Source organism: Micropterus salmoides, unplaced genomic scaffold, assembly GCF_014851395.1.
Source record: "Micropterus salmoides isolate LMB-PRFRI ecotype aquatic unplaced genomic scaffold, ASM1485139v1 Ms_hic_scaffold_20, whole genome shotgun sequence".
NCBI lineage: Eukaryota > Metazoa > Chordata > Actinopteri > Centrarchiformes > Centrarchidae > Micropterus > Micropterus salmoides.
Window position 1 is genome coordinate 23,148,080 of NW_024041151.1, and position 14,792 is coordinate 23,162,871.

At 39.2% G+C, this 14,792-nt stretch overlaps 1 protein-coding gene across 1 annotated transcript in view; it reads right to left on the reverse strand.

The window, feature by feature from the left end:
• Window positions 1–13,623, reverse strand: part of lpar1 (lysophosphatidic acid receptor 1) — a 46,231-nt gene extending 32,608 nt beyond the window's left edge. Inside the window, exon 1 of the mRNA XM_038733709.1 lies at window positions 13,228–13,623. The gene's annotated coding sequence lies outside the window, so the exon portion shown is untranslated. The remainder of the gene's footprint in view (window positions 1–13,227) is intronic.
• Between the last annotated feature and the right edge of the window lie 1,169 nt (window positions 13,624–14,792).

Genomic DNA, 14,792 nt, shown 5'->3' on the forward strand with positions numbered 1-14,792 from the left:
TACATCCCCTTGGTACTGTCTTTGAGAAGTACAATATTTTGTATCACTGTACAATATTTTGTATCACTGTTATACAGATGACACACAGTTTTACATACCAGTTACACCTGACAGCGCCCACTCTCTGAAGAACCTCTTAACGATATTAAAGGCTGGATGGTGAGGAACTTCCTTCAACTTAATGAAAACTTTTCTGTTGCTGCCTCCAGGCTTTGGAATAGTCTTCCATCTACCATCAAGTCCTGCCCCACCATTGAGTCCTTCAAATATAATTTAAAAACCTATCTATTTTCAATCTATTTTCTCTGGCTTTTACCTGATTCTGACCTTTATTTTTCGTCAATCTCTCACAGCTTTTTAATCTGACATTCTTAATTATTTCTTTTTAGTTTCCTAGAATTTGGTTTTATTCCTTTTATTGATGTGTATTGGTGTATTAGTGTTGTATTGAGTATTTGGATTTGGTATATATTCTTTGTTCTTTTGTTCGTGCATACTTGTATTTGTGTATGTTGTGTACTTGGGTCAACTCCTGTTATTTTTAAATGTGCTATACAAATAAAGTTGACATGACTCTTCTGTTGCTCCTCTTGAGGTGTCTTACATTTTTCCTTATCCTAATATGGATAGAGGGTGAAACTTGACTTTGAAATGAAACAGCTCAAGAATCATACTGATGTACAGTTTTACAGGGAATTATAATGCTTTTCTCTTTTATGGAGAAAGGTACACACCTTCTGGTTTTGGAACCTAGGAAAACATGATTCATATGAAGCTCATTTGGATGTTCAGACAAATATGCTAATGTTTTATTGTCCAAGAAATGGCCCCTGCAGTTCATCAGCATGGAATCCCACAGTAGATTGTTGGCTCTGTAGTTTCTAGCCTTGTAAGAATGATTCATTTTCATAAAAAGTCACGAAACATCTAAGAGTGATTACAGTTATGCATAAATTACCATGCCGATTAATGATACCATTGTACACATCTGGGGCATAATGATGATTTTAGACCTCTAAAACAATTTTTAGTACATAAAATAAATCACCCAAATTTGAGGTGTTCAGCTGCGCAGCATTTCTCAAACTAGACTTTGATGTGAATGAGTTATGAGTGATAGTGGTAACATCTGAAAGTGATGGAAAGTTTCTTCACTGAATGCCTGCAAAGTGTCTGAGGACTCCACTTTAGAGTCAAACTTGTCCTCAGATTAGTCATTTAACAATAAGCAGATAAGTTTAACAGCATCTGGTGTCAAATTCTGATCATACTGTACATCCATGCGTTTTTTATTGACTCTGTCAGAGAAATTGTGTTTTTTGTTACTTTATACTCACCGGATGTCATTTTTTCCCCACCTGCAAAGCTGCAAAGAAACTGGCTACAATCCAGACCATTTGTATCTTTTTATATATGGATATTTTACGTATGACAAGTGAATCTGAGAAAGCTTATAACTTTCCATACTTCCCCTCCTCCTTTATCATATAATCTGCCTTCTCTTGTCGTCCTTTCCAATTATGTTCCTCATATCATTGTATTCCTTTTGCCTGTGTTTCTCCTGCTTTCTTTCATCTGTATCTGTCCACCCTGTTCCCTTGCTTCCTAAGCTCTCCTTCAACCACTTCACTCAGGTGATTTGTTCCTTTTTTCTCCCTTCCCTTCCTTTTCTCCTTTTGACTTTTTACCTGATATCCTCTTACCTTATCCTCCTTCAGCTCGTCCCCACTCTTTTTCTTTCTCCTCCCCCTTCCCTTTCCCTTTCCATATTTGCTCCTCTCTTCCTAACCTCTGCCCCTTTTCCCTCTCGTCTCCATCTCCTTTCTTTCCTCTCCCCTAAACTCTTCTCCACCTTTTTTCAACATGGTCCCCATATCTCAACTTCTCACCTGTCCTCTTCACTGTGCTCACTCCTCTCTTATTCTCCCCTCTCCTCTCCCTTTCCCTTTAACCCCCCTCTTCTCTTCTCTCCCCTCAACTCATCTTCTGGCATCTATCTTTTCCTCAGCCTTACTCTCCTGTCTCCTCATCTCCCCTCCCCTCCACCTCCCTCCTTCTCCTCAACCTCCCTCCTCTCCCCTTTGCCAACTCTCCGCACAATGTGCCCATTGTTTCCATAGTCCCACCCCAGAAAGCAGAGAAATGGGACTTCTACAACCCAGAATACAAACAAACACTCACACACACATAGGCTTTCATTCTCTAACTTTCTCTTTAACTTCATGGGCGAGTGCACACACACCAACATGCACAGACACACACACACACATGCCGTCACATTCGCACATACTCTCAAACAGTTGCTGCAGAGTGGCTGAGCTCAGTACAAGGGTTGGATTGAGAGCTGGTGTTGAGTCATGTGTGACTACAGCCGTGACGGGCTGATTCATGGCTGGTCAGTGGATGATACCCCTCCAACCACTTAAGCACTTCCATCTCAGCACACCAAGCTCCAAAGTGACACATGTTTAGTCATTACATGATATGGCTAAGAACAGAATATAATCAAATAGAATAGAATAGTGACTAGCCTTATAAACTAGACCGTACATGACTAGAATAGAACAGGGTAGAACAGAATGTGATAAATCTAACAAACTAGGCCATATTTGTATAGAATTGAATTGAACTGACTTGACACCGCATGGAAATAGAATGTCACCCAAAGAAGGATAAATTGAAGGGCAACTGGACTTGGTTAAAGATACTCAAAGACTCGTTTCATCTCTCATCCGAGAGACTTCTTATTCTAGTATCTTTCACCAAGTCTAGTTGCCCTTGATTTTAACCTTCCTTGCATAAATATGACCTGGATGACTGAAGACCTTCACTGACAGAACAGAACGTGTATTGTCTTATATAGTAGATCATATTTGACTTAATTTGACTTGCCTGAATTAAACTTGAATAGACTAGAATAGAACAGAATTAAGGGAATCCAGAATATTATTGAAGAAAAGCCAATTAAAGCTTAACAAGACTAGACTCAACTCAACTTGACTCAAATTGAACAATCCTCATAAACTAGACCATATTTGACTTACAGAACTATAATATAATTTTTACAGATTATGGGGAATCTGTAAAAGTAACAAAAATGAACTCGACTAGACTCAACTCCACTAAACTGAACTTGACTCAAATAGAATAGAATAGAATGTGTTCTGTCTTACACAGTAGACTAGACTTGAATTGACCATAGTAGAACATATTTAGGAGATTCATTATAATTACTGTTGTAGAACAACCCCAAAACAACATATTCAAACTTGACAGGAGATTGAAGAAGCAGCATTTCATCACATCGTCAACAGAAGCACTTGTGGAGCATTTAGTCTTGGACGTACACTGACAAAACAATGTTTTATTCCCCAGGGAAAAGGAGTTAACTTGCTAAATCACACACAGCTCTGTAGAGACAGGCTGAGCAGTGGCTTCTGGTTTGTCCAAAGCCACTCAGAGCAATGTTTTATTTCTAAATAACAGCCAGAATCATAAATAACATATAAAAGCCATTTTAATTTGGCTATAAATTCTTCCAGGGATCATAGCGTAGGAAAGCCTAGTGACAACCGAAATCCAACTCATGGGTTATTATCTGCGGAGCGGCGTATAACACACCCTTTCATTTTGTAAATGTCCATCTAATAAGCTTCTTTGCTTTAAGGTCTTTTTGCAATGATCTGTTCCACATGTTTGGGTAAAGCAGGTTTGCAGGCTAAATGGCAGGAAAAAAATATAAGCATGAAATTAATCCTTGAAAATCCTCAGAAATGCAGTTTAGAGCAGCAAAAGCATACGCTGTATGGCACAAATACATGGCGTGTACACCACTTCACACCTGAACTTTTTGGCATTTGTGCAGTTTTTGACAGCTGGTGGTGACAGATAAATATATTCAATGTGAGATTGGAGGACGTGTGTGTTTACAGTGTTAAACGAAAAGACTTTCTGGAAACTTTTGTGTATGAACAGACACACACACACACACACACACACACACACACACGCAAAGTGCACAAGAAAGATAAGGGAGAAACCTGAAACCTAGGAACTGAAAAACATATCACGTACAGTACCTGATTTAAATGTGGATGTTGTTCGTTTAGTTTTTTTAAAGAAACCACAGTGTGACGTATAACAAAAGGAATTGGGGGAAGTTACAGACTTTAGTCCAGTTGCATTGATTGTTTTAATTTCGTTTAATTATGAACTTCTCCAAACATTTATGACTGGGTCCAGAAAAACGGCCTCTACCATATGTGCCAGGTTTCTCTGCAGTTTATTGTTGGGGCGTGTTCAGTCATCCTCTAATGAAATCACACTATTGGAGACAGATTCCACAGATTACATCACCGTAGCTCAGATGCAATATGGGATTGCGTCAGTGTGGTCTGCAGAGATTTCGGGGTTTGAATCAAAAGCATTCTTTGAATTCATCACTGAATGTTCTGGACTGTCGCTTGTCTAAATCACTAATGCTGTACACTGAATGGAAACAAAGGCCTGCGAGCATGTTTATCCACCATCTGCGGTGAAAATACATTTGCAAGGTTTGTGTACAATATGCATTAGACTTAAAAAATTGTCCATCCAAAGAAATAATACAGCAATGACACTGCAGGAAAATTGTGAAATGCAGTGCAATCAGTAAGTATGTGGAAAGTGACATTTTGCCATTGCTTTGGCTCTATTTCAGCACATTACATTTAAAACAAACCAATGATTACTTGGTTCAAGTGCTGACTTTAAGCTTTACGGTTGAGGAACTTCATTTCCATATTGGGTGACTTGTGGCCTTTTTATAGTCCACAAATTCCCAATTTTAGAACAATGCAGCAGGACAATATTTTTAAATACACACACAAGAAGACTTTTTCATGGCCAAGCAGTGGAATGTTCTTGACTGGCCAAACCAGTCACCTGACCTCAGTCCAACTGTTTATGTTTCACTTGCTGAAGACCAAACTGAAAGCCAAAAGCAAGGAAGCCTTATTTCTTTTGCACTTTTAAAAACAGTAGTAGTGCTTCACAAAAGGAAAAGAAGAAAAAGAGGGAATAAAATAGTTTTTAGATCCTTTCTAGTAGACATGCTTACAAAAGCTTTTATTCAGCATTCTGTAGAAGCATATTTGGCAGCAATTAACAGCAGCAAGTCTTCTCAGGTAAGTGAACATCTGCAAGGTTTGTGCATTTGGACATTTTATCCCATGTTTCCTGGTAAATCCTTTCAAGCTCAGTCATATTGGATGGGAAGTGTCTGAGAACTGCCAGGTCTCTCCACAAATGTACAGTGGTGTCCAAGTCCAGGCATTCAGTGATATTCAGAGACTTGTACTGAAACCATTTAAGCGTTGTGCCATCTGCTTCAGGTTGTCGTGCTGAAAGGTGACCATTTGCCCAGTATTTGGCTGAATTGTGTCTCACCAGAGTGGAAAATCTCATTGAATATTGATTAAATACAACTTTTGTTGTTCTCCTTACCACAAATTGATTGCCAAAAAGTAATCTATAACACAATTAAAAATTCCAAAAAATCCAAAGCCACTATACTGTATTAAAACTTGGACACCAAGTAAGATATTTACAAAGGATTTACAACCCAGAAATGTATCTCCTGCATCTGATTTAACGTTGTTGACTGACTGCTGCACCAGAGGACTAAGAGGTGCAGGCGTCTTCATTAACAGTCTTCAGCAATAGCTCTAATGCATAACATTTGTATATAAAGTCACTTTACAGTAGCACACAAGAACAGGCCATTAATTTTGACGATTTCAGATGCAGCTGGGTTGAATAATAATTTCTCTTTTGGTTTTGGTTCCTCTTTCTGTACTTTCCCGTGTCTATGTCGGGACAACTATACATCATTTTAACTCACACTGCCTTCTCACACAGACACAAAAAATAATTGATTTACAAGATATGAGGAATGAGGAGTGGCAAAGAGGGAAAGTAATGGGTGGGCTGCTCTGAAGTGTTGGTCACTCTGACCAACATCCTTTTGTTTAACTTTCATGGGGAATACAATCTTGATCATGTCTTTATCTCCTTCTCAGTACATAAAAATTTCGGAGGTCCACTACAGGACATATTTGGTAACAGAGCCTCATTGTTCCATCTCCTGGAATGCTGATGCAAGCTGTCAAGTTACTGTATGTGTAACATTTCACAATGAAGACATTGTAGTAAACTCTGGTTTGTTCATTTAACCTCATTTATGTCACCTTTCTGGGTGGATAATTGGCAGGTTTTCTGTAGATTTGTCAGCAGTGCTAACTACAGTGCTGGTGCAATGGCAACTCCAGCACGGATGACAGCGCTGCAGTATGCACACATTAATAGTTGCAGTCAGTGAGCATGATTCGGCAGAGTAAATGGTACTCAACAGGTATGCTGAGACCTTAAAACCTTAAGACCTTAGTGTATGGCTCCAAACCTGCGGGCAAGCGGGTATGTGCCTGCCTGTTTTTCTCTTTTTCTGTCTCTGATTTATGTCTTTCTCATCATCTTTTTATTTTCTCAGTGTCAGTCTCCATTTCCAGGGAGTTGTCGGGATATGTTAAACACATGGCAGGGTTGTGAAGTGTGGCTCCTGTAGGGCGTTCAAAGATAACACAACGTTTTGCTCATTTTTCGGCGCTCACCCCTACTAGCTAACTTGCTAGTTGGCTACTAGCTGTTCTTTTAGCAACAGCACTTCTGTACATTTTCCAAAGATTATTAAACTAAAGATACCTGAGATGATAAATTATTTATTTTATTTTATTATTTTTTGATGGAAATATTCAGCATGGGATTTAACCTGTGACACGGGGTGTTGTAAGGCAAAACATATGAGAGCCACTGGAACGCATGATAAACAGTTGACTCAATGATGGCCCCCAACATGTTCCTCAAACTGAATTTCTCTTCCAACACAGGAACCACATTTTATGATAATGATGTCAAAAAATGTCTACTATCCTAAACTGCATTCTTCATGTGGCAGACACACACACACACACACACACACACACACATAATGGCAGTTCAGTCCTCAAACTGACAGGGACAGCTTCCTGTCAAAACCACAATTTATTTTTACATTAGCTGAGATAAAAATTAAGAACAAAAAAGGACCTTTGCTAGAACCTTTACATCTCCTTGTGCATTAGCAGAACATTCAGTTAATTTGTGTAAATGGAAAACATAAAAGCCACAACAAATGACTTGTGTGTCTGCCAAGACCATCACTTAAAATCTGTCCACCAGCAAGTGTCTGACATTCTAATATGTTATCCATGATTATACCAGCAGAATAATACAAAATAAGATTTCCCTACGTTTATTTTCAAAACCAGGCAACATATTGTAAAACAAAATCTCATTCTTCCAACAAATTTCCGACCCAAAGAGCCATGATTTAAAAGTACAAACAGTCTGAGGCCCCATCCACACGACCGCGTTTTCGTTTTAAAATGTAGACCATTTGCTACATTTGCACCTCCAAACTAAAATGGTGAAAACGAAGACCTAAAACGGAGAAGTTTGAAAACGCTGCCCCTGTTTTTCATTTTAAAACTCCATAGTGCGGACGGACAAAAACTTAGGACTTTAGACACGATGATGCAGACACTCATGTTTGGCTCTCAAGTCATGCAAAGCAGAAACACGACTGACAGAGTTTTTGACTTGTTATTCTTATTAAAAGATTTTGTAAATAACACAGCCTACACTTATACTGTGTATGTCGACATATTTACTTTGCGACGACTGTTTTCTTCCGCCATAGTTGCTTTTAACTCCCGTGTTACATTCAGCAACAGTCCCAGCTCGTTATTGGTCCATGCAAAATAAAATCTGGTGTGGTTCTTAGTCTGTAGTACTTTATTCTTTCACCAAATCTTCTGTAACAGCGGAATATCCCATCTGCTTCATGTTTACACCAGCAGGCGCATGCCCAGTTTCCTTGATCGGCCACTAGATGTGCGTTCTCAGTCGTTTTAATGTAGAAGGAGATCAACTCTGATACACAGCTAAAACACTACTGTGGACGGGGATCGTATTCATTTTTAAACGCCGTTTTCAAACTAAAACGGAGTAGTGTAGATGGGGCCTGAATGTCTCAGCACTATACACAATAACTATTGATGTTTTTAATCTCCAGTTACACTGTTCTCCTTAAACTGCAGTCACATTAAATGTCATTTAAGCAGTGGAGGCCACTACTTTTCAATTGCCTTGTTGTTGAAAGATGTATTTACCTTGCCTTATGTTTTAGTTGATTCCAATGAGTTTAACGCAGTGGAGGACTTATGGGCTTATGCACTTTTTATGTGCCTGTTTTTTGTTGGAGAGTTCCAAGCACCTTGAAAGAGGTCCAAGCGGGTTGATTCTTCTACATCGCTTCATCTTTTCCTCTTCTGTCCAATCTTAAGAGCGCAAGTGTGGGTCTTCTGACCAGAAATATTGAAAACAAAAATGACGACAGGTGCGCAGAAGTTGCTGCTGACCACCTAGGAGGATACTTATCAACTCTCCCGTTATACCCGGGATGCTGCCGTATTTAACTATTCCCTCCCAGTATCCTTCCGTTTAAATATTTTCCCATAAATCTCCCGTATTTTTTTAAATCTTTCTAAAAAATACAAAAACTTGTATGTAATGTTTGCTAATCCCCCCCTTGTAAAGCGGGTAGCAGAATGTAGCACATTTGCTTTAACAGTGATGGGAAGTGAGCGGTGATGTCAGCCAATAAAAGAAGAAGAAGAACAGCAGAACGAGGGGACCAAGATGGATGATACATTGCACATACATACATCCATAGTATTCACTTGCATATGCACCTAAAATTAGACAAGTGCAAACTGGAAAGATGATCGACAATGTGAATTATTAATTAATAAATTAAGACCAATGTAGACTGTTTTTCTTGCACAAGGATTTAGTGAATGAAAACAACTGACAGAATTAATATTAGGCCTATACAAGTGATAAACTATATATGAAATTAGAACGAATATAGTAACTATAAGGAATATATTAACCATATACTAACAGTATATTATGGAATTCACATTATAGTGTTATTTAATGAGAAGAATGTGTCCTAAAAGTTTCCCTTATTTTAAATCCCAATGTTGACAGGTATGTCTATGGGTATTCTATATTTCAGACCATTATGTTTTTGCCATGATATGAATAAAAAGCATCAAGCATAAGTGGGACAGTTGAAGTTTGAGGTAGGCTTTTAGATTTGCTGTCTGTTATTACTGTTCTTGATCGCAGCTGATTGAGTGTAGCCTGCTGGCACAGTGATTTACCACTGTGTGTTACCTCAACAAGTCCCATGCCACTGCAGTGTGATAAGGACGAGAGCTGCAGAGGGAACTGCTCTGTGGTCCGTCATGCTTAAGATGTGAAGCATGATCACCAACTTTATCATGATCATGTGGCCTGACCACAGGCACACAAAGACACACTGGCACGGAAGCTAAAGGAGAAGTAAAATTTGCATCTAGCTTAAAAATGTCCACAAAAATATTGCAGGTTTAATAGAATAGAAGGCAATGGTTGTACTAATTAGCTCCACAACCAAGCATGTGTAAGTTTGTGTCAGTTTTCTTATAGCTGTTTAAACAGGTAGAACTCTTGTTTGAAACATTTCCCCATTTACACGTCTGTGAAGGAAATTTAATTTCCTTCACTCACAAGCTCACAATATGCGACTCTGTTACCTGCATGAATGTGGAAACAATCTGGACGATGGGAGTAAGAATGGGTGGAATGCAGGTCCTTAGATAAGGGGGAGGAGAAATCTTGCCTTCAGTAATCACAACACAGATGGTTCAAGGACTCTTTCTTTTGACGGATGTCAGAGCTCATGTGGGGAAACATAAAACAGTCGTCTTCAGGGGAGTCTATAAGTCTTTGCAGTGGGAGTTTTGTTAAGTTTGAACAAGAAGGTCAGAAGTCAGAAGCATCAACGTAAGCCTTCAACTTTAGTTTTACGTTTCAGCGTATCACAAGTTGTGGAATAACTTTCGGATGCGTATGTTTTTGTAACCCTGTGTATATCTTTCAGTCAGAACCTTAATGACTAATAGACTGTGCTGCTTCCCTGGTTACTTAGGAAACCACTGAGCTCCTGAGAACTATCCTGTCGTCATATTTGGAGGGCTGGAGTGTCATAACCAGGGTCACTCAGTATGATTTTCCACTGAAAAGATTTAAAAGGTTGGGAAGACCAGTAAATGAAAAATGAGTTATGAAATGTTTTGAAATGTTAGACTGTAAACTCACATTAGGTAAAATATAGTTTCAACCTTCACTTTAAACTTTAAACCATTATCTTTTGCAGATTGCTTTGTACGCAAAAGCAGTGATAAGTAGGCAACATTTGCTATCTCTTTTCTCTAAACAGTTTTCCTGCCTCAATCTCTTCCTGTCAGCTCCTTTCATCACTATCTCTCAGTTATCTCCTCACTTTGTAACCCTATGCAGTAGCCGTGCTTGCAGTAAAATGCGGCATAATGTGCTTTTAGATGCACATCGCAAAGGAGGCTCTCAGAGAGGGGATGGTTGCAACTAAATTATAGACAAAACCAGTTAAAATTTGAAGCAAGAATTACACAACTATTAAAATATGGGTTAAAAGGCCATGAGTTACGTCTGCCATATAAATCAAATCTCATCTGAAACACGGTTTAATGACTCAAATTGTCTTGAGATTTTCTTTTCTTTCAGTCTTTAAAATTCACAATCCACATTTGCGTGTTTGTAACATATTAGTAAGAATGACTAATTTAAGAAACACCTATAAGCAATAAAACTGGCATTGGTTCAATAAACACCAAGTGGAGCTGCCGCCCTATTTAGCAAGAACAAGTAATAATATTTTATCATGTCCAAGTGAAAAGGTTAAATGTCTTATTTAACAGTGGAAGGTTGAAAATACTGACGACCCTATGGTCTAGTAACCCTATCCCACCTCCAGCTGCAGCTGTTGAATGTGTCTCAGCTTAGTGTAAAGTCAATATGCATGGGATTCCATACAGTAAGATGAAAACAGGCCCTAAAATTTAAATTGCTCAAAAGTCCCCATATTTCAACCAGGAATGTATTAAGCCAACAGTCAACAAATGTGAAAGATCATTTTGACAATGTGGATTCTAATTAAAACAGCTTGAAAGGCACTAGAAGTGTAAATGTTTCCCACACCCCACTATAGCATCAAAGACCTCCCGAGGTTTGTGGCAGTGGGTGGTAGGTAAACAGAGTTCTCGCTGTCTTGTGAATACACACACACACACACACACACACACTCCTAAATACATACCATTTGAGCCTTTGATCAGTATTAATTAGGTAACATCAAAAGGGCAAATATAGCATGTAGAGAGCATATGGCTTTTTTACAGTAGACCTACAATCAGTAAAAAACAGTGAATTACAAATGTTATGTTATCACATGAAGACATGAGGAAATGTTTGTGAAAAAGAAAAGCCATGAGATCAACAAAAACGCGGAGATAATGACTATCCAGAGCGGCCATTTGTTTATGTTTGTTTGATTGAGGCGGCAGAAAAGGAAAGGTCATGTCTATTTAAATGCTATTTATAGGCTATTAGAAACTTACTTAAGCTCCACCTGTGTGCCCCATCACAGATCTTCTGATGGGAGCAGAGTGGAAGTGCTTAGCAAATTCTTACCTCTCCTTTAGAGATGTGAGATTAAGTGCAAATGGGGATTTTGGCCTGAGGGTTGGGGTGAAGGAAACTCCAGGGCCCACAACAATCAATGTATTTTCAATAGAAAAGTTTGACCTGGTGATGGCACTAGAGAAAAATTTCAAGAAGTCACCAAAAGCATTCAAATTCGCCCTATGACAGCGACAAATGCACATAGCAAATTTCATAGCAATCTGGCCATTAGTTTTGTTCTAACAGACTTAATTGCCAGTCAAGTGAAAATGCTGACCTGACTTGCTCTTAATGAAATGTTACGAGTCTCCAGAGAGATTCATTCTCCTCTGGGGGACACAAATACCAAATTTCACAGCAGCCTGCTCAGCAGTTATTGCGATATTCTGCTTTGTTGGCTTCCTTGACCATCACAATAAAAAGATGTTACTCTTCAGTTACTGTGCACCAGACACAGTCCGCTGAATCTGCTTCTTGAATTCACAAGACTGTGTCATATCCAGGATGCACACCTTACATTTCATTTACACCATGAACTGTGTAGTAATATGGTTATGCACATTTCTGTAAATGTTCAACTTCACTGAACATTACATGTATCCCAGATGCAGGGATGATAAATAATGTTAGATGTTTAAATACTGTTGCCTCATTTGACTTTTTACAGTATTACATTGGAGACTAAGGATGTCTTTATATTTCACTCAGGGGGACTGTGCTCAAATCTGACTCTGAGTTGTTTATCTCCATCCTTGCTGCAGGTGAGGTAGGTTAACATTGCCTATCTACCTGAGAATCATACAGCTAGAACCTGATTTTGAAAGGACCAAAACCACATTGTGAGTTTTGCCAGTGTCACATCTTTAACAATACTTCAAGGCCATGGCACAGCATGGTGTATTGGTATTGGTAGCATGCATCAAGGCGCATACTTTGGGAAGATGCCACCACCACCACAATAAATGTTTGAGGACTATCAATATGCTGCCAGCTCGGTCATCATGTTTCAGCAATTTCACCTACAAGCACTGACAATAACACAACTCAACTCAACATTTGGGAGGGAGAGGAAGAAAAGTCTGCGGATCAGCGTGGAAAATCAACACAGATGTCAAACTTTTACTCCCAGACCCGACGCCTGCTTGTTATTTTCCCGCTCACTCCCTTCCATAAATATTGTTCCAATCCCTCAGTTTGATCAAGAGCCCAGCTCTGGCGCAACAAGTCCTTCATTCCAGCCGCGTCGCCGTTCTCTACCCCTGTGGGCGCACGACCGAGCGTCTCCTATCGAAATAACGGTGCGCACAGCGGATTCAGGCATCTGCTAATGCCATCAAAGCCTTTATCTGAACCGAGGGCTTTCTAGCCACGTCTACGTGGCAGGTATACTTTGAGTATGTAAAGATACCCACACCGTGCATGCTTAAGAAGACGCGCATAAGTAAGCCAAAGGAGGAAAAAAATGTTTGTTTTCCCCCTAGGAACCAAATGTGAATTTATAAGGAGTCATTGAATAAGCAGAATAAGACCTGACATACTTACAGTCTCTGCTTTTCCAGTGAGAGGTAGTTTAGTTTACTCCTTGACTGGTTCCTGGATGTCCAACTCAAGCCTGATTCGGGGTGCCTGAAATTCCTCCAACAGACAACTCCTAGAGAGTCAAAGTCGCAGCTGTGTAATACAAGACTCCAAATCCAAAATACAGCCAGGTAACCCTTTCATTTTATGTCCGCGCAAAAAATCAATACCTCCTCTGTTTTTTCTCGAACAGTATGTCCCTGCTAAAGTTGTTTTATTTATTTTCCTCCAGATGAAGTCGCCTTGATGCTCTCTGCTGCGTCTCCGTGCCTCTCTGCGCTGGCGCGGCGGCTCCGCAAAGCTCTTTCTCTCTCTCTGGCCGACCGACTGCCACACATACTCTGCAGGAGAGGACCTTTGTCTGCACATGACGTCACACACACACACGCACACTCACACTGAAAAAAACGATACATTTTAATAAAGAGTTTCATTGAAAGTTTGTGGACATCTAATTTTGCTTGGAGAATTTTTTTTTCTTCCAAACCGCGTTTCACTGCAAACCAATAACACAGGAGCATTTTCTTGAGGAGATCTTGAAATTGCTGGATTTTTAGTCTCCTAATACTTAAGACAGGTGAAATTTCATCAGTAACAAGTGCATTTAATTCACCCATTTGACACTGTCACACTTACCTTATAAAAAATGTTATTTCATGAAGTAAATGTCCCGTTACAAAAGGCATTTCTTGTAGTGTTGAGAGTTCTTTTTTCCCTCAGCGCCTAATTGGAAACAGATTTTTTTTCAGTAACTTGTTAAGAAAGAGACAGGAAGGGAGAGAGGGGTGGATTGAAGCAGAGAGAAAAAGAGAATGTGAGACTGACACTGAGGGACTCAAATACATATTGTATTCCTTACCAATTAACTTTCCACATAATATATAGGAAATATTTCCTCCTGTCTGCCGGTGCTGGTGTCCAAGTGAAATTAAAACCTCCTCAAATGAAATCTTAGCTTGTTTTCTCAGAGAAAGCATTTGGTAGGGACAGTTATGTCTGCCAACTTTACACCATCTGTGAACACTTAGTGAGGTGTTTGTAGCAAACCAACCACAGCGACTGTGGAATGAAAGGTGTTAAGGCCATGATACACTGAATAATGTGTAAAAAAAATTCCCATTTGTGTCATAGTAAGTTGAATGTGTCATTGGCATTCAGTGTTATTTAGCACGAATTTCCAAGCAAGGCACACTAATGTTGCCTCCTCTAAATATTACCTATACACCAACATTCATACATGATTCATGATTATTCACAGGTGCACCTACTTTTAAAGCTGGGATAAGAGTACACAATTTTAGCCACAAAAGGCCCAATCAAACGGATATGGAACCTCAGCCCCCAAAATGTACTGTTTATCTGATGTAGAACAGAATGGATTTGTCAATTAATCCTTTGAAAGAAAAATAATCAGCAACTACTGATAATTTGATAATTGCCAAAGTAATTTAAGTAAAAATGCCAAACACTCCAGCTTCTAAATTGCGAGGATAAAGCTGCTTTGTCTGTGCGATACTAAACTGAACATC